Source organism: Triturus cristatus, chromosome 2_1 (assembly GCF_964204655.1).
Source record: "Triturus cristatus chromosome 2_1, aTriCri1.1, whole genome shotgun sequence".
Classification (NCBI taxonomy): Eukaryota; Metazoa; Chordata; class Amphibia; order Caudata; family Salamandridae; genus Triturus; species Triturus cristatus.
The window spans coordinates 503,642,185-503,663,212 of NC_140581.1; the positions used below are offsets into that span (position 1 = coordinate 503,642,185).

The 21,028-nt window shown below is 42.2% G+C and overlaps 1 protein-coding gene across 3 annotated transcripts in view; it reads left to right on the plus strand.

The window, feature by feature from the left end:
* The window catches only part of LOC146865554 (baculoviral IAP repeat-containing protein 1-like), a 1,189,967-nt gene that overhangs the window by 1,127,611 nt on the left and 41,328 nt on the right, over positions 1-21,028 (plus strand). The gene's annotated exons all lie outside the window — the stretch shown is intronic.

The window sequence follows — 21,028 nt, forward strand, 5'->3', positions numbered from 1 at the left end:
CACCGTACCTACAGGGGTGGGGGTCCGCACCGTACCTACGGGGTGGGAGTACGCTCCGTACCTACGGGGGTGGGGGTACGCTCCGTACCTACGGGGGTGGGGTACGCACCGTACCTACGGGGCTGGGGGTATGCTCCGTACCTACGAGGGTGGGGGTACGCTCCGTACCTACGGGGGTGGGGGTACGGCCCGTACATGGGGGGGTGGGCTGGGGGTATGGCCCGTACATGGGGCCGTACATGGGGGGGTGGGCTGGGAGTACGGCGCGTACATGGGGGGTGGGCTGGGGGTACGGCCCGTACATGGGGGGGTGGGCTGGGGGTACGGCCCGTACATGGGGGGGGTGGGCTGGGGGTACGGCCCGTACATGGGGGGTGGGCTGGGGGTACGGCGCATACATGGGGGGTGGGCTGGGGATACGCTCCGGACGTATGGGGGGGCTGGGGGTACAGTGCAGACGTGTAGGGATGGGGGTACTGTGCGTACCGGGCCCCCTTTTCGTCGTGCATCGCGCCGTACTTAGCTTTTCCGGCACTTTTTGGGTCCCGTAAAAATTTTGCCATGCAAAGTGCTGTGGGTACGAATCGGACTTGCTGATCCGTAAAACGCTGCCTGACTCGAATGTCGCGTACGCGGTGTCCCAGATCCGATTTGTATGTTATTTTTTGCCGGTCGGTGTTTTGTACGAATCGTACGGAAACGGTGTTTCTGTACGAATCGTACTTGCGGGTTTGTAAGGTGTTTTTCCCGGGTACGGGAGAAAACGCTCCGTCCGACGATTCGTACCCGGTTTTTCCAGGATCGGAATCGACACCTAGATTGGTGGTCCACCCACTTCCAAGATCTGCGCCTGCCCTTAATTTCAAAGCCTTTCAAACACTGCCTTTTCGAAAGTATACTTTTTTCAAATTCCTGTGCCATGTCAACAGAGCTCTCTGTACCAAGGGCCCCACTTCCTTCACAGTTGAACAGATTTTATAAACCTATTGGGGTCTTGAGGGCTCTCTCTCTCTCTCGCCCAACTGCGGCATATTTTTCATAACAGAGTGGGAGGTTTTCTTATTTAGCTGCTTGGCCCTGGAATAAGCTTCCTTTCAATATGCCCACAAACTCTAATCTTGTGACTTTCACAAAACTACTGAAAATTTGGCTGTTTAGCTAAACTTTCAATTATAGTTGCTTCTCATGCATTATTGTTGTGGTTTTCTTTTGGTGGCCAGTTACTCTGCTCTGGGATATTCCTTCAAGAGTGAGCAGGCGTGTTATAAGCTGACATAACATTCTGAATCCCATGTTAATTTTATTCTCTGCTGTAATATTTTTACATATAATACGCATTAGACTGGCTCCAAATTCTACCTTCATATTTCTTGAGTGTCTTGCATTAAGCAAAAGTAAGAAGTGAGCTCACTGAAAATCCTATGTCAACTCAAGCAGTAATTATTTTATTGCTGTAAGTTACAAATGCAAATGCAAAAACAACAGTTGATTAACAGAATGCAGAACAATGGCATACATTCACCCTAGTACAGAGATCTGGACCTAAATCCATTGTTTTTTTGCTCACCATGCCATTCCAGTTTGAACCCAGCCATATGCAAATCAGTCTTGACCCTGTGCCTCATGGGAACAGTCCAGCCCGAACTGCCAAGCCAGGTCCTCCCTGGATTGGAACCAAGCATCCTAGGACCGGTTTCAGGGTTTCACCCCTCTTCAGCCAGGATAGCTTGATTCCAGCGGCATGGAGAGCACGGGACTCACTTCTGAGCATACCCGTCCCACTCGGGGTGACAAATGCAAAAACAACAGTTGATGGAAAGAATGCAGAACAATGTCATACATTCACCCCAGTACAGAGATCTGGGCCTAAATCCATTATTTTTTTGCTCACCATGCCATTCCAGTTTAAACCCAGCCATGCCATTCCAGTTAAACCCAGCCTCATGGGAATAGTCCAGCCACTGGAGTCAAGCTATCCTGGCTGAAGAGGGGTGAAACCCCGAAACCGGTCCTAGGATGCTTGATTCCGGTCCAGGGAAGACATGGCTTGGCAGTTCGGGCTGGACTGTTCCCATGAGGCACAGGGTCAAGACTGATTTGCATATGGCCATGTCTGAACTGGGGTGGCGTGGTGAGCAAAGTAACGATGGATTAAACCCAGATCTGTGACTGGGGGTGAATGTTTTGCCAATGTTCAACATTCCGGCCATCATCTTGTGAGTTTTGCTGTTCGCCCTTTGTGGGAAGGGTATGCCCAGACGTGGGTCCCGTGCTCACTACGCCACTGGAGTCAAGCTGTCCTGGCTGAAGAGGGGTGAAACCCCCGAAACCGGTCCTAGGATGCTTGATTCCGGTTTTGGGAAAACATGGCTTGGCAGTTCGGGCTGGACTGTTCCCATGAGGCACAGGGTCAAGACTGATTTGCATATGGCCATGTCTGAACTGGGATGGCGTGGTGAGCAAAATAACGATGGATTAAACCCAGATCTGTGACTGGGGGTGAATGTTTTGCCAATGTGCAACATTCCGTCCATCATCTTGTGTGTTTTGCAGTTACAAATGCAAACCTTCTCTGAGTGATTTCATTAGAGATTTGGGGACTACAATCTGTTTTACCCACTTAAGCTAGTAAATTGATGTACCTGTGCTTGCCCTAGGGCCAAGTGAGATCCACCAGGCGAGGTCATAATTGACCCCTAACATGCAAGTGAGGTACTTAACACTGATCCATCTCAAGACCCAAACAAAAAATATCTATTCTGTTTAATTGATGTACATTAATAGAATTAGCAATAGTTATCTAAACATTAAAGGTAGATAAGCGAGGAGAAGTGGCATACGTAAGGCATCCTTAGGGAGAACACATATCAGAGAAGAGTGAGAGTCTGAGCGATGAGAGCCACACAGCACTCAGTGTTGTACCTGAAAAAGTATGAGCCATCCAGGTGGAGGGTTTATTTTAGGCGGAGCACTGACAAAATATCGAAGGTCAAAAAATCGACCTACAAAAATATCGGAGCAAAAATATCGATGTCAAGAATATCGACATCCTATCTACAACATGGTAAGTACAAAAATATCGAAAATAAAATATAGAATGTCAAAAATATCGTTATTAAAAATATAGGGGTTTTTTTTGTAAAAAAAAAAAAAAGTCAAATAAACCAAATAATACTTAGAAATAAAATAAACATAATTAAATATATTTTATAACGTTTAAAATTAATAATTAATATATATAATTTAATAAAACATTAATTAAACATATACATATATGTAATATATATACTTAATAATCAGTTTTAATAATTGTTTTAATAACTTATTAAAAATTATTATAAATTACAAATACATCATACACATAAAACAATAACATGAATAAAAATTAAATAATTATATATAACACATTAAAAAAATTACATTTAATTTGAATATTGTTAAAATTAATTATATATTACATTAGCTAAAATAATACAAAAAAATATTAAATAGCACAGACAATAAAACTACTACTCCAGCTCCAAAAAAACAACAGTAAGGAAAATGTTGGCTAGCATAGGGCTAAAAATGACTATTTCCACTCCAGGGAGTGTAACAATAGGGAAAGTGTTGGATAACGTAGAGGTATAAATTACTATTCCCACTCCAGGGAGTGCAACAGTAAGGAAAGTGTTGGATAGCGTAGGGGTAAAAATGACTATTCCAACTCCAAAGAGTGCAACAGTAGGGAAAGTGTTGGATAGCGTAGGGGTACAAATTACTATTCCAACTCCAGAGAGTGCAAAAGTAGGGAAAGTGTTGGATAGCGTAGGGGTAAAAATTACTATTCCCTCTCCAGAGAGTGCAACAGTAGGGAAGTGTTGGATAGCGTAGGGGTAAAAATTACAATTCCCACTCCAGACAGTGCAACAATAGGAAAAGTGTTGGATAGCGTAGGGGTATAAATTACGATTCCAACTCCAGAGAGTGCAACAGTAGAGAAAGTGTTGGATAGCGTAGGGGCAAAAATTACTATTCTACTCCAGAAAGTGCAACATGAGGGAAAGTGTTGGATAGCGTAGGGGTAAAATGTACTATTCCAACTCCAGAGTGCAACAGTAGGGAAAGTGTTGGATAGCGTAGGAGTAAAAAAATACTATTCCCACTCCAGAGAGTGCAACAGTAGGGAATGTGTTGGATAGCGTAGGGGTAAAAATTACTATTCCAACTCCAGAGAGTGCAACTGTAGAGAAAGTGTTGGATAGCGTAGGGAAAAAAATTACCATTCCCACTCCAGAGAGTGCAACAGTAGGGAATGTGTTGGATAGCGTAAGGGTAAAAATTACTATTCCAACTCCAGAGAGTGCAACAGTAGGGAAAGTGTTGGATAGCGTAGGGGTAAAAATTACTATTCCCACTCCAGAGAGTGCAACATTAGGGAAAGTGTTGGATAGCGTAGGGGTAAAAATGACTATTCCAACTCCACGGAGTGCAACAGTAGGGAAAGTGTTGGATAGCGTAGAAGTTAAAAATAACATACTTATAAATAAAATAATTATTTAAAATAATTAGTGATTTAATTATTAAATAACTCAAAATGATTTACAAATACCAATAAATAATTATTACAAACATAACTACCAATGAATAAATAATTAACAATAAATTAATAATAAATACCAATAAATAATAATAAATATTAATTACCAAACAATAAATAGTAAACAATAAAATATTTTCCATAAGCAAAAAAATCTGAATTATTAAAAAGTAATTACCAATTAAAAAATATTGCACAATTAAAAAAATATATACCCCGAAATAATAATTATTAAACATGAATTACCAATTAATAATGACTTATTAATATATTAATTAGAAATATCAATACATAATATTTACTCATATTTAATTCACAATTAATGATTAATCAACAATAAATTATTTTTCATAACCAAAATATTATAATTTAAAATATTTACCAATTAATAATGAATGTCCAATTAATTAATTATCAATACCCAACAACAAATTTAATAATTACTTAATTAGATTTCAATTACTTCCAACACTATTCCCCTATAAACGCACAACACACTCCAATAATAAAATAATACACAACATAATTATCAATTAATCAATTAATAAAAATGAATTACCAATTAATACAAATTAATTACCAATTAATACTTAATTAACAATAATATAATTATCAATACCAATAAATGAAAATAAATTATTACTTAATTACAATTAAATGACTTCCCACCCTATTCCCCTATAAACCCACAACCCGCTACAGTATTTAAACGCAAAAATTTATTAAAATTAATGTATAATTCCTAAAAATGTATAATTAATTTCATATAATTAAATTACTTCCCACCCTATTCTCCTATAAACCCAAAACCCGCTACAGTACTAAAACACAAAATTGACTTAAAAAACCATTATTAACATATAAAAATTGTATACATATATTTTAAAACCAGTAGAACTTAACAAAAAACATATAACACATGCATATTAAATACATAATAAAATACATAACAATAATATAAATATCGATATTAGTAACATCAATATTAGTAACATCGATATATTTGATATCGATATTACTAACTTCGATATTACTAACATCGATATAAAAATACTTACCTTAGGGTCGATATTCTGTCCATAGATATTATTGACATTGATATTCTGTCCCTTCGATATTGTCAACTCAATATTAGTGTAGGTAGATATTTTATTTTCAATATTTTGGATGCTCACCATTTTAGGCATGTGAACTCTAGTGTTGTGTATGGATGAATGAATGTAAATCCCAGAATTTAGTTCAGTGTATCATGACAGGATTTAGTGTGCAGCTTATGGGACAGGAACCCCAGATTTGTCCAGTAACATTCTGTGTAGGAGTGGGTTTAATTGCAGGCCATCACCTACTGGCCTTGTCAGTTTGTTCACAGGCGGGTGCTTACAAGCATTCACTATTTCTGGTTATAGAAAGTTTGGAAAATGGGTCCTGCAAGGATGGAATGAAGTATCCCACAAGTAATAAGACCAACACAATGTCTGGGATGTATGACATTTGATTAACTGGTGCATTCAAGATGGAGGCTGCATGTTGAATCAGTGCGGGATTTTTTTCCTATTTATTCCATTGGAATGGCGGTGCAGTGCTGTGTTTGGGTCTAATATGTGAGGTAGCTTGGTAAATGATTGTTCACAGCAACTACGATACAAGAGTAAGAAAGGTTGGGGAAATTCTAAGACATTTGTGAGAAAGATGATGAGATAAAAAAGGGGATTTGAGAGTGGCTGCTTAAACAAGGCTGATCTAAAGATACTTAAAAAGGATGGAGAAACATAAAAGGAGGCATTATCCAGCAGGGGTTCAAGATGACAGTGCCCATAGAGATATCCACCCTAGAGCTGGATGCAAGAAGGTCTAACTGGAGAGTGACTGTAACTGGAGTAATAAAGATAATGCTGAATGTGGCTTCTCATATTTTTGTAACTGAAACCCAAAAAGAACTATCGTTCTTTTTTTTTTAAACAAATCAGTGTTTATGTTACTTTAAAAAAGTAACGAGCTAAACAAAGACTATGGGTATGTCTCCTGCATATATAGTTTAACTTCTAACAATCTGTTCTCAAGTAGCCCTTAGATAGAAATAAGGCAGATACATATGAAGCACAATCTGTAACTAGAGGCTCTTGATATATGATTAAGTAGACTTTATATGCCTAGTTTATAGTTACAAAACAATGGTTTTAACTCAGCTCTGTGACTGGGTTTGAATGTTTGATTTGTTGAGCTTTCTGTCTATTATCTGTTCTTTTTGCATATATTATAGTTAGGGCATAGAATTCACATGGATACTTCTAACAGCACATTCCTCACCTTAGAATATCCCCCAGGAGCCAAACTGGATTTGGAATTCTTTTATAGCAGTGCTCCCACGTGCCACTAGGTGATGGGATGTATCTTCCTGCTGACTCCATACTGCCCCGGAAGTAAGTGAGTTGAGCCACATTAAAGCGGCACTCCTTCTCACTGGTGTCAGTTCTATTCTTTGTGTACCTTCAATGCAACTCCAAAACGTTTTTCACAGTGTATTAGAAAACAATGTCCGCAATGAAAACCACAGGATTCAAGCTGTGTCACAAATGCAGAAAGCAGATGTCGGACGTGGACCCACAGAAGGTGTGTCTTTTGGTGCTTGTGCTCAAGACAAAACTCAAAGTTGTATGATAAGTGTGCACTCATGCACCCAAAGGTGATTCGAAACTGGGAGGAAAAGTTGTATATCGCCAAAAACTAGAAGTTGCAGCCTTTGCATAGATCCCACTCCAAATCACTTACCCGGTCTCAGGCCCGGTGCCACTCCTGCAACTGCTCCACTTGCTGCTTTAAGTCCAATGGTCAGTCAAAGCCTAACCACAAGCATAAAAAAAGAGAAGCGAGACTCAACCTCATCCCATCACTCTGACTCCAAATAAAAGGAACAAGAGTGTTGAGATGTTAGTCACACTCCATTGAGCTCACCAGCCATTGAGACAAACCCTCAGTTGTTTCTGACGCTCCTTGAGTTTCCTGGACTGCCATCAACTTCGCATCAGTTCAGGAAATTTAGGGGCTACTCAAAGCAGCAATGTTTATTCTTGCTATTTTCTCGTTCCTAAAAAAGATGTAGGCCTTAGGCCAGTCTTGGATCTATGGCCCTTAAATGCCTTCTTGAAGAAGGGTAAATTCAAAGGGGCTTATATACAAACCCCTTGCGCTGCCGGTGTTTCACTTTTTGTGACGCACCAGCGGCACATTCTGCTGCCCCATATTTACAAGTACACGAAAAGCCACCCTGCGTGGCTTTTCCTGTCCTTGTGAGTACAGACTTTTTACACACAGCAGTTTGTGTGAAATGGGAATTCCATGGGTGTTGCTGTGGGTGTTCCAACGCAACATCCATGGAACCCGACACATTTCCAGATTTACGAGAAATTGTAAACCGGCAAATGCGTCTGAATGCTACACCTCCCCAGGGGAGGTGTAGGAAGGCGCAATGAGGAGAAATGTATTCATTTCTCCTCGTTTCTTTCCTCTTTCTATGCATGCTGCAATCTGCAGCCCACAAAAAATGAGGAAATCACGTCTTATGATTACAAAAAAAGGATAGAATGCGGCTGACCACGGTTCAGCACATCAATCCCCAGGTAGAGATAAACAATTAGAGAGTCTGTGCAACTACTTCCAGAGCTCGCCGCAATTCTGCTCCACTGGAAACGAGATCGACAAATTTGTGTAAGAGGGAAGGTGCACCAGAACAAAGTCAGTAAACTCCAGGCATATCCAAAGTATCTTTATTTTTGTTGAAGTTAAAAATTGGACATCAGCCAACGCGTTTCGTTCCGCAGCTGGAACTTCATAAGGGTTTAAAAGAACATATATAAAGAACAACACTTAAGTCACACTAATGTGGATTTTCAATGCCTCCTTTTCATCTCCCCAAACGGGATATTGTTTATGACAGAACTAGGATGTGCACTAGTCGCGTGCAATACAAAATTGCATGCTGTTTCTTTCCTAAAGACAGTGCTCTGTATCTGGCTTTGTTTAATGTAGAACTGTTTATCAAGAAAATTGATATGTTCCCTGTTGCAAGCCATGGTAAGTTTTACATTATAGGTATTGCTATTCAGGAAAGTCAGATATTGATGTAATTGTTACTCAGAACCGGACCACAAGCAGATAATGTCATCAATGTACCTCCCCCAGTACACAATGTAATTGGTCCAGGGGGAGGCACGTTTGCCCCAAGCATGCTCCCTCTCGAACCACCCCATGAAGAGGCAGGTGTAAGAGGGAGAAAACTTGGAGCCCATCGCTGTTCCGATTGTCTGCTGGAACCAGCGGTTGTCAAAGAGAAAATAATTATTAGTTAGAATGATGTCAATCATCGAAATAATCATTTCATTGTAGTCAAACAGCTCCGCATCCTCCCTATCCAGGAAGGATTGTACAGCCTTGATCCCAAATGTTTTGTCTATACAGGTATAGAGGCTTTCTACATCAAAGGTGGCAAACATAAGGTCCTCTGACAACTCAAAATCTTTAAATTTCATCAAGATATCTTTACTGTCCCTAACATAGGATGGTAAGTTAGGGACATGCTTCTGTAACCTCAAGTCCATATATTGTGACAGTTTCTCTGTGGGTGAGCCCGCCCCCGAGATGATTGGTCTACCCGGGGGGAATTGCCCACCTTTGTGTATCTTTGGCAAAATGTAAATACATGGAAAAGTGGGGCAATCCACCCACAGGTACCTACACTCATCCTCTGTCAATAAGCAACTATCTTTCCATTCCATTAGTTTAGCGTTAATCATGATAGTAAGGCTCGGGACAGGGTTATTCTTAACTTCCCGATAGCAGAGGCTATTGTTTCTTTTTATTTTTTTTCATGGTATACAAGAGATGCCTTTATTTGTGCAAAGAAATATATTTACAATGTGTGGAATGCATTACTTAGGTCAGTGCCCCTCTAATGCCCTTTTATAAAATTGATGGTTGGACTCACGGATTACTTGACATGAGAGGTGCACATTGACAATATATGTCCTCCCTCTATTAGGACTTGGGCCACTACCACAAATATATGAGTTTGGACTGTTGAACAATACTGCAGAATCTACAAGCACACTAAGGTGCCGATTACGATCCGGTAAAAAAATTCCCCGTACGACTCGTATCCGGTCTTTTTACCGTACGAATCGTACAAGTGCCGTACAAACTGCCAGCTACGATTCGCATGGGAAAAAGTCCATACGAATCGCATTGGGAATTATTCCCCACACGTCCTCGGGTCGGAAAATGTGTCCGACACGTCCTCGGACGATTTACCGTACAAATGTGAAAAGTGAAGTCCGACCGCGGAATTACGATCCATCCCGTGCGTCTGATGTTACAACCGTATGGAAAAAACACCGTCCGCACCGAACTCCCATAGCAACCATGGAGACATGTGCCCGCATACGCGCCGTACCCCCCACCCCCAGCCCCCGTATGTACGCGCCGACCCCCCCAGCCCCCGTACGTATGCGCCGAGCCCCCCCAGCCCCCGTATGTACGCGCCGACCCCCCCCAGTCCCCGTACGTACGTGCTGACCCCCCCCAGCCCCCGTACGTATGTGCCGACCCCCCCCAGCCCCCGTACGTACGTGTCGTACCCCCCGTGTGTGTACACCCGTGTACGTGTCGTACCCCCCTGTGTGTGTACACCCGTGTACGTGTCGTACCCCCGTGTATGTACACCCGTGTACGTGTCGTACCCCCCGTGTGTGTACACCCGTGTACGTGTCATACCCCCCGTGTATGTACACCCGTGTACGTGTCGTACCCCCCGTGTATGTACACCCGTGTACGTTCAAGTCGTACCCCCACCCGTGTATGTACGGTGCGTACCCCCAGCACGTAGCGCTGGGGGTACGCACCGTACATACACGGGTGGGGGTACGACTCGAACGTACACGGGTGTACATACACGGGGGTACGACACGTACACAGGTGTACACACACAGGGGGGGTACGACACGTACACGGGTGTACACACACGGGGGGTACGACACGTACACGGGTGTACACACACGGGGGGTACGACACGTACACGGGTGTACACACACGGGGGTACGACACGTACACGGGTGTACACACACGGGGGGTACGACACGTACACACACGGGGGGTACGACACGTACACGGGTGTACACACACGGGGGGTACGACACGTACACGGGTGTACACACACGGGGGGGTACGACACGTACACGGGTGTACACACACGGGGGTACGACACGTACACGGGTGTACACACACGGGGGGTACGACACGTACACGGGTGTACACACACAGGGGGGTACGACACGTACACGGGTGCACATACACGGGGGGTACGACACGTACATACGGGGGCTGGGGGGGGTCGGGGCGTACGTACGGGGGCTGGGGGGGGTCGGCGCGTACATACGGGGGCTGGGGGGGGTACGGCGCGTACCGGGCCACCTACTCTGGTCGTTTCGCGCCGTACTTCGCTTTTCCGGCACTTTTTGGGTGCCGTGAAAATATCGCCGTCCGGACTGCTGTCGGTTCGAATCGTACTTCCTGGGTCGTGAAACGCTGCCTGAAAGCGTCCCGACGTCACGTCGCAGCATTCCTGGATCACATTCGTACGTATATTTTCGTCGGTCGGTGTTTTTTACGATTCGTACGGAAATGGTGTTTCCGTGCGAATCGTAATTCCATGTTTGTAAAGTTTTCCGACCGGGTACGAGTCGGACGGAGAAAACTCTCCGACCGACGGTTCGTACCCGGTTTTTACCGGATCGTAATCGGCACCTAAATTTATTGTTTGAGGTAAGACGCTGTTCTGAGAGTTACTTTGGCATTTCGGTTTTTTTAGGTAGCAAAATTGAGCTCTTACCTATGGAATGGGTGCTATTATACTTTCCTATGCCCCATTCAACCCCTAGTTAATATTCTATTGTCTTCTCCACTTGATCTTAGGATTCTCTCTAATTCATATGACCTAGGAGTACATTGGCTCAAGTATACAGGCAGATCGGGCCTGGATTAAAATAGTTAAGGTGAGATCCATAGGTGGGTTTGTTTGCTTTTTCCCCTTTTAGATTTTCTTGTTTGACCTTTTTTAACTTTCTTTTTTGACTTCCTTTTGATTGAGATGGCTACACAATTCTAGTGCATAGTTATATATCAATATGCACGTTCAGAATTAGTACAACAGTCACTTTGGGTTAATACCACGTTACCCCTAGATATATGTTTTTCCAATCTTAAATTTGCTTTTTCTTTTTCCTTTCTTATTTCTTTCCGTTTTTTCTCTCTCTGTTATTCTTCACCTTTGTGTGCCTCTTTGAGTAATCTGTATAATGTACCAAAACTAGACTTACACTGCACTTACCTGATGGACTTTCTTTATGTCAGGGTGATTTTAATTAAGTGTGTGTCAAATTGTAATTACTGTGACACCTTCTAATGTTTAAATATGTACAGTTTCATTCTGTATGTTCTATATATGTACAGTGCGAAGTTTTTATTGTTTATAGTTTTGTCTTGTAACTTATGATGTTTTTTTATACATTTCTTTATACACATGCTTTGTGTAGTTTAATTGTTTGTCCGTTCAGTTAATGTTATTGATTTTGTCTGTATCGTTCACACATACATATATTGTGTATGTATTTTTAGTGTTCTTGGTTTGTGTCAAGTGTGACTTAAGTGTTGTTTTATATATATGTTCTTTTCAGCCCTGATGAAGTTCCAGCTCTGGAACGAATTGCGTTGGCGGATGTCCAATTTTTTACTTCAAAACAATAAAGATACATTAGATATACTTGGAGTTTACTGACTTTGTTCTGGTGCACCTTCCCTCTTACACAAATTCACCTCTTATGATTGTTTATGTGCAGGAAAGTGTCCCTTCCTGCACATAAACAATCATTAAAAAAATTGCATTATACAAGTACTATGTGTGCTAATGCAGCACACATAGAAGTTGAAAAATGCCATTTCAGATTGTTTATGTGCAGGAAGGGACACCTTCTTGCACATAAACAATCATCCCCATGACGCAGGCATCCTTCTAAAATGGTGCAACGGTGCCTGTGTTGGCTAATGGAATCTGATTGTGCACCAGCGCAGGGGAGAGCAAAGGGATCCATCATATCCTTGTAGATATGACGCATCCCTGTGCTTTGAAAGTGCCGCAGCGTGGTGCAGCCAAAGGGTGTGCAGTGCCGCGCTGCGGCACTTTCTTGTAACTGAGGCCCATAATGCTCACATTGACTCAGATTCTATCTGCGCCAGGGACCCGATGGTTTACTTCGACTTTCAGGGCATGTATTTTCATATTCCCTTCAAGTATTCCCACAGGTGTTACCTGTGGTTCGAAGTGCACCTAGAACATTTTTAGTTTGCTGTGCTTCCTTTCGGTCTCATCAGTGCCACTCAGGTATTCAAGTGATGGCGGAGGTTATGGCCCATCTTCGTAGGTCGTGAGTCCCTGCATCGCACCGTAGTCATTCATGGACTACATCCGGATAAATGCAGAACTTTTACCAACATTGGGTTTCACTATAAACCAAGTCACACCTGATTCTCTCACAGAGACTTCCGCTCATTGTGATGATAGTGGGCATAGTAGAGTTTAGAGCCTTTCCCCCCTGCTGCATAGAATCTAGCACATTCAGGCTATGATCCCTATGTTTCAGATTCTATCATGGATCCAGGTCAGGGTGTCTCTGATGCTTCTTGGCCTCTTAGTGTTTTTCGTATATTGCTTGTCAACCACGCAAGATGTCACAAGCAAGTCCTACAGTGGAATCTGAAATTCCAGTGAGCCCACCATCAAGGCTGCCCTTCTAAATACCATCTAGGTCTCAGAAACGACTGCTAAAAATCTGCAGTGGTAGCTGACCAATCGCACTTTGTCTTGCAGCAGGCCGCTTTCCTTTCATCACCTAAAGGTGACATTGGTGGTGGATGCATCACTTCTGGGGTTAAGGGGTCAACTGGAGGAGGTGGAGATCAGAGGACTCTGGTCTCCAGTGGATGGGCACCTCCACATCAGATTCCTGGAGCTGAGATCTATTTGTTTGGTCCTAAAGGCATTTCTGCAATCTATCAAGGGAAGGCTGTTGCAGGTTCTCACAGACAATAATACCACTCATGTCACTGCAACTAGCAGGGTGGAATGGGGTCCTGTGCCCTGTGACAGGAAGCTTTGCAACTCTTGAGGTGGCTAGAGCTCCAGGGCATCTTTTGGTCACCAACAATCTGGCAATATCTGTGAATTCCAGAGTGAATGAAGTGAGCAGTTGTCATATGGACAGAGTTGCGGTTGCTCTCTGCCTCCGTCTTTTAAATAAAAATTGGGTCTTTTGCACATTTCAATATTTACCTGATGTAAAGTCTTGCTGCTCTTTTAAAATTTGTTTTAAGTAAATGCTGCTATTAGGCCTGTGACTTTTTAAAAATATTTTGTTACCTGTGCTGGGGGCTTCAAACAGAAACTGGGATGTGAAGGGAGCTGGTGGGGACTTTTCTTGTTTTGAGACTCAACACCCCCGGTCACCATTTTGGAGCGGGGTGCGGTCTAGTGTTCCAAAACTGGAACGTATAAAGAGGGACGCTGCGCGAGCGCGCCTCGACCCTGAACAGAGTTGCGGTTGCTCTCTGCCTCCGTCTTTTAGATAAAAATTGCGTCTTTTGCACATTTCAATATTTACCTGATGTAAAGTCTTGCTGCTCTTTTAAAATTTGTTTTAAGTAAATGCTGCTATTAGGCCTGTGACATTTTTGAAATATTTCGTTACCTGTGCTGGGGGCTTCAAACAGAAACTGGGAAGTGAATGGAGCTGGTGGGAACTATTCTTGTTTTGAGACTCGACACCCCCGGTCGCCATTTTGGAGCGGGGTGTGGTCTAGTGTTCCAAAACTGGAACGTATAAAGAGGGACGCTGTGCAGCGCGCAGGGGGCGCGCCGCTGGCGTGCCAAAGGCGTGCCTAAGGCAAGCCCGTCTGCGACCCGGAGACGACCAGCGCCAGCCATGCTGACGATACTCACCTAGGTAATACTGACACTTATAACCGTACACTGGCATACAGCAGGATAGAGATGTTTTCCAATGTCCCCAACGCTGTATATCTGTAGAATCCGAATCACTGGTTTGTAAAGAATGTAATTGGAATTTTTATTTTCAGTTAGACGGTGGGGATCCTCAAGGTAGGACAGAGCATGATTTAGAGTTGACAGGGCCTGGGAGGATCGGGGGAAAGTTGAAAGCTATCCTTCTTAATGTGAGATCTATGAAGAAGCACGAGCTTCAGCTTTTTGACCTCCTCTCTGAGACACAGCCTGATGTAACGGAAACATGGCTAAATGAGGGATCTAACTCTACTATTGCCTGTGCACTCCCGCCAGACTACAGGATACTAAGGAAGGATAGATCTGGTGGTAGAGGGGGTGGGGTCGCGGGCATATATAAACATCCACTTGTCTGCCAATCAATACCAATGACAGAACCGGAAGGAGCAGAGGGACTGGGCTTTGGTTTGATAGTCTCAGCCCACCAATCTATTGCTGGAGCTCTGATTTATCGTCCCCCTGGGCCAGCAGGAAGGTTCTTGGAATCGATTGGCCACGCTATCACGCCCATTATGTCCAAATATGGACAGTGCATGATTTTGGGGGACTTCAATATTCATTTTGACCAAACGACTGACTCAGACACCATGAAACTCTGCGAATTATTAAGCATTTTTAACTTGGCTCCATATGTAGTGCTTCCTACGCATGAAAAAGGACATATTTTAGATCAAATCTTTTCGACTACTGAATTAGAACCAATTGTTGCTTTGCATATTGTTTGGTCGGATCATTTTCTGCTAAATTTTACAATTGGAAAGATTCCGACCAAGTCTCAGTTTTATTATAAAAATCGGCCGGAAAGTTTCAGATCTTTTAACCAAATGACATCTGAGGCTGTAATCACCATGCTTAGCCAACATCCCATACCAGTTAATGATAACTCAGAGCAAGATGTGTCTGCTCTGGAAAACTGGCTCTATGAATGCAGTATGCAACTAGCCCCCATTAAAATGCGAGTGGCCAAACAAGGCCGAAACTCGACACCATGGTTTAACGAGTCCTTAGGAAAAGCAAAAGTGCATGTAAAAATTTAGAACGCCGCTGGAGAAAGAATTTTAATCTTACAGATAAATTAACATACAAAATGGCTTTGAAAGCTCATTATGTAAAAGTTCGCGCAGAGAACAAACAATTTTTAGCCAGTAAAATTGAACAAGCAGATAACTGTGCTAAAGAATTGTTTAAGATTCTTAAGGATTTTACCGTTCCTACAGCCTCTAAAAATTCATTTACCCCCACGGATACATGGACAAATGAAATTGCACAATATTTCTATGGAAAAATTCAAATAATTCAGGACTCTTTCAGCAGTCCATGTCAGGATGTGATCAGCAGTATGTATAGACCCTCACATCTAAGCCCTTCTAGTGAGAATACTCTAGTGAAGTTTTTGCCTAAGCCAATGGCTACTTCACTAAAGGAGAGTGGCATAGGGGGCACGGTGCTCAGATGGTTTACCTCCTTTCTGGATAATCGACAGCAAACAGTCTGGGCTCCTCCTTTTTCAAGCCCCATTCAATCTTTGAATGTAGGGGTCCCGCAGGGTTCGGTGTTAAGTCCAACCCTGTTCAATATATATATGGCCCCTCTTGCCCTTTTAGCGGAAAAATATGGGGCAAAAATTATATCATACGCAGATGATACTCAATTGCTATTCACCTGTGGGAAGGACGAGGTGTTAAATGACAATGAAGTTAATGTCTGCCTAACCGAGGTATTTAACTGGTTTAGGCCAAACCAGCTGCTCTGCAATTCCGACAAATCGGAAATTATCTTTTTTGGGCATACTCCGGATGACGAGTGGCGCCAATGGTGGCCTAAAAATCTTTCCCCCCCTGAGAAACCTGTCTCCACTGTGAAAAATTTAGGAGTAAAGATTGACTCTGACATGGCCATGAAGTCCCAGGTACAATCAACTGCAGGTACCTGCTTTGGACTATTAAAAATGATGAGGAATTTTCTTCCGCTTCTTCCTATTTCGCATAGGAAAATCATGGTCCAGGCCTTGATTATATCCAGACTGGACTACGTAAATGTGTTGTATCTGGGCCTCCCGAACTATCTATTAAATCGTTTGCAGGTGGTTCAAAACGCAGCAGCAAGGACTGTACTCTCTGTTGGACCAAGAGCCCACACGTCTTCCCGTCTGAACACCCTGCATTGGCTACCAGTAGGACAAAGGATTTGTTTTAAATCCCTGGTCTTAACTTTTAAGGCCCTGAATAATATTGGGACCCCATATATTAGAAATAAAATCCAGCCCTATAAACCCTCTAGAACACTGCGTTCATCATCTCAACAACTGACAATTGTGCCTAAATTTTGCCGCTCTTATAAAGGTGGCCGCTCTTTTCAAGTGGTCGCGGCTAGATTATGGAACAGCCTTCCTCTCTTTCTCCGACAAGAATGTGATCTCCTCAACTTTAGGCGAGGCCTAAAAACCTGGCTTTTCCAGCAATAGTGTGGTTTTATTTTCTGTTAGCTTTTCAGTCCTGGGGTCAGGCTAGCGCCGGGACACTCTATGGAGTAGCCGTGCGCTTAACAAATACCCCTATAACATAACATAACATATGGCAGATCACTAGTGACATCTGCATCTTGAAATGGCATGGGGCATCTTCCAGCCACGGGGGAATTCTAGCTAAATCCTTTCACCACTTCTGAGAACATGCAGTGGCAACAATTTTGCAAGTTTACGTTTCCACAAGAATACTAATTAGGAAACACATCCCAGCTAGAATGCATCAAGAAACCCATTTACGCCTTCCCTCCACTACCACTCCTGCCCCAAGTGCTAGAGATCAAGAACTACGGGCCCAAGTCACCCTGGTGGCCCCAAATTGGGCTAGGATATTGGGGTACCCGGAGCTCCTGAGCATGAACCTCTGTCCTCTGATCAGGCTACCACTTCAGGAGGACCTCTTGTCCCAGCCTAAAGGCAAAGCTCTCCACCCAAACTTGCACAACTTACACCTACATGCGTGGAGATTGAGCTGTGGCAGTAAACTGCTTTTGATCTGTCTTATGTAGTGGTAAATATCATCCTCACTGCCAGACACCCCTCCACTAAATCAATCTATGCTGGGCACTGGGACTGGTTTGTTCATAGGTATGGTGCCCAGAACATCGATCCCTTGCTTGCAAAGCTGCGGGACATGCTTTTCTTTGTTTTTACTTTGGTACAGCAAGGTTTTGCTGTGGATGCTGTCAAAAGTAGTTTTCAGCCTTTTCAGCATTTTTACATTTGCCAGACCAACCATCCTTGTGTAAATTACCTGTTGTGATGTTTTAATAAAGGTTTGACACACATGTTCCCTCATAAACAGTTTGAGATGTAACAGTGGGACCTTAATTCAACCCAAACATTCCTCATGTGTATGTCTTTTGGACCTATGCATAGTTGCTCACTGTGTTTCTTCACCTTGAAGACTGTTTTCTTCATTGCGATTGCATCAGTTTGTCTCATGAGTAAACTGCAGGTACTGTCAGTGTAATTGCCCTATACCATTTTTGTCCTGGACAAATTGATGCTGAGGACTGAGGAGGACTTCTTATCACAAGTTGTGACTTCATTCCATAGTGGGCAATCCATCCTCTGCCAGTGGTCTTTGCTCCCTCTCATCTCTTGAAAGAGAAGGAGAGACTCCATCGGTTGGACCCCTAACAGGTTTTAACCTGCAGGTCATACCAGGGATGAACAGCTTTTTGTAGGGTTGTCCAGAGGAAACAGACAGAAGGCTGTTCAGAACAGCATCTTGTCAAGGTTAGACAGTTCAGCAGCAACACCAGGGAGCGTTAGGGATGATAAAAAAATAGTTAGAGAGATAAGGAGAGGGCAGTGAAAACACTGTACTGTGACAAAACTAGTCAACTCACAAAAACACCCGTCTAGAGTCCATCACCCTAACTCCGCATACAAAATCATCTGGGCTTAAACATCCTGCCGAGCACTTTTGTCAAGTGTCTGCGTTAACCCAGTATTCTAAGGCTCTTCGAATGTTAACGTTTATTCTGACCTCTTTAAGACAATTTGTAGAGGAAAGCGAGAAGACGCCTAAAGTGATGAGAAAAAATAACAAAGACATTGAAATAGTCCATAAACTTTAGCATCACCACTTTTGCCCTCCACTAACCTCTAATCTGCTCTGACAAACTTATATAATAAAAGCCCTTTTTATATGGTTATCATATCATAGTGTATCCTGTTATTTAATTAAGTGGGAAACATATATAATAATAACTGCCTTACCATATAGAATTTTAATCATAACATGTCTGTCCTACGGTAACCATGGCACAAGGGTAAAACAATAAAACCGTTGCATAACGGACTGGTCCCAATATTCCATTTGCACATACAGGCCAGAACAGCGAAACCCACATGCCAAAAAGGATTCCTCTAGAAGAACTTAATAACTTCAACGAACTGTCACTTGTCAGATAGCCTTCGACTTAAAAATCTGTCTATGAGCTAATTGTGATCATTAGTCACTTTGGACAGGCTCCAAACTGATGGCCAGAATGGGAATTTCTAACTGAGGATTTGAATAAAAAATGACACTGATGCTGCGTGAAGCCCACAAATTTTTCTCATTCATCAATTCACTTTTTGAATTACCAGTCCCATTTCATCACCTTTCCACAGAACACCATATTTCCTAATCATCAATCTGATTACCATAAATCATGGTCCTCTAATGAATCTTTTTGTTGAGCTAACATGGACTAGAATACTTGGAGAACCGGAAGGAATTATCTTACAAGGTCCTGGAATAAAATAATTGATAACTAAAAGATTGAGACAGAATCGATAAAGATAACTCATGAAAAACATTGATCTAAAGCCTCAGTTTGGATGGACATATCAAGAAATTGTAATTCAAATCAGATTTAATGACAAAATCATTAGTACAAGTAGCCTCACGATGCAGCACTTAGCAATGACAGACAGCTAAAAGTTTGTCTGTGGAGAGAAACAAAATGACATTTGAGATTCAGTTATCAATCATACAAACCAAAGCAAGGCTGGGCAATTCAGTTTGTCTTTAAAATAGATCTGCCTAAGTCTGAACTGCAGCACCGCATGCCAGAGAAGGAGTCAGCTAACCCTTCAGCCAAAAGGTTATTTCCAGCTCAACTTTAACAGACGGCAAAGTGCAGATTTCGGAGTCGCAGTTAGGAATAGATCAGTTCTTTTCAGGACTTTGCCACCCAAAATAGATGGAAACAACATAAGGGAGTCAAAAGGAATAAAAAGTCAGTCCGACTGCATGCCAGGCAGGGAAAATGGAAATGACAGCCAGCCCCGACTCCTCCTCAGATGGGGCAATTATACCTCAAAAAGTTCCTGGTTTACACCCTTTGAAGTATCCCTTTCATCAGTCTATGGGTTTCTCATTGGTCACTCACAGTCGGACGTTTATGGGGTGATCAGTGAATCACTAAAATCCGGAAGAATTAAGTAATACTTTTGCAAATTTCTTTAGTTTCATTCAGTCCAATTGTATTACTCTTCCCTCACTTCCACGGAAGTAGGTGGAACTTTACTTGGCTCACAGTCTATCTGTTCCCAGCACCTTTCCCTGGGTTTGCAATAATACTGTTATATTTCTTTCGAAAATGGTTCTTAGCAAGAAGTGAGTCCATTGTTAACCAATACAGAAAAGAAACTTCACAGAAAGTTCTCACAGTAGCTAAAGTGACTGTCTTGTATGATTTTACATTTGCACAGGAAAGAAAAAAAACATTTGAGGCCTATATGAAAATTAGCTGAATCACTGCCGTTCAATATCATTATAAAGCACATATTTCATAAAGGCATTATGATTTTATCCATTATTTCAGTTATTAATTTTCTTTTAAGAACTATGCATCAGTATTACATACTGTTAAAATATTTATTATAAGAAAAACTTGCACGTTGCCATTTTCAAAACAAACCATTAACCTGTCACTCTGAGATATATGTATTTTTGCATATACATTACAGAAAGCCACTTTGCACTATGTCCGTTCTTTCTAAATAAGCAATTTTCATTACAATTTTCTCAGGATGCAGGTATATATTTCATATTTTGATGCACATTTAAATGTTATTATCAAAAAACTCTGTTAAAATTTTTAATTTCTAGCAACACATATATGTGGTTATATGTAGTTCTTATTGTGTCTCTCTTTGTTTACATTTTCGCATCATCGTTTTAGAACACTCTGCATGCTTTTACAATGCATCATGTACTTTGCATGTTTTTCGACTTAGCCTGTTAACATGTCTTCATCAAGAATTTATTTTCATAATGATCTTTTACTAGTGAGAATTGATA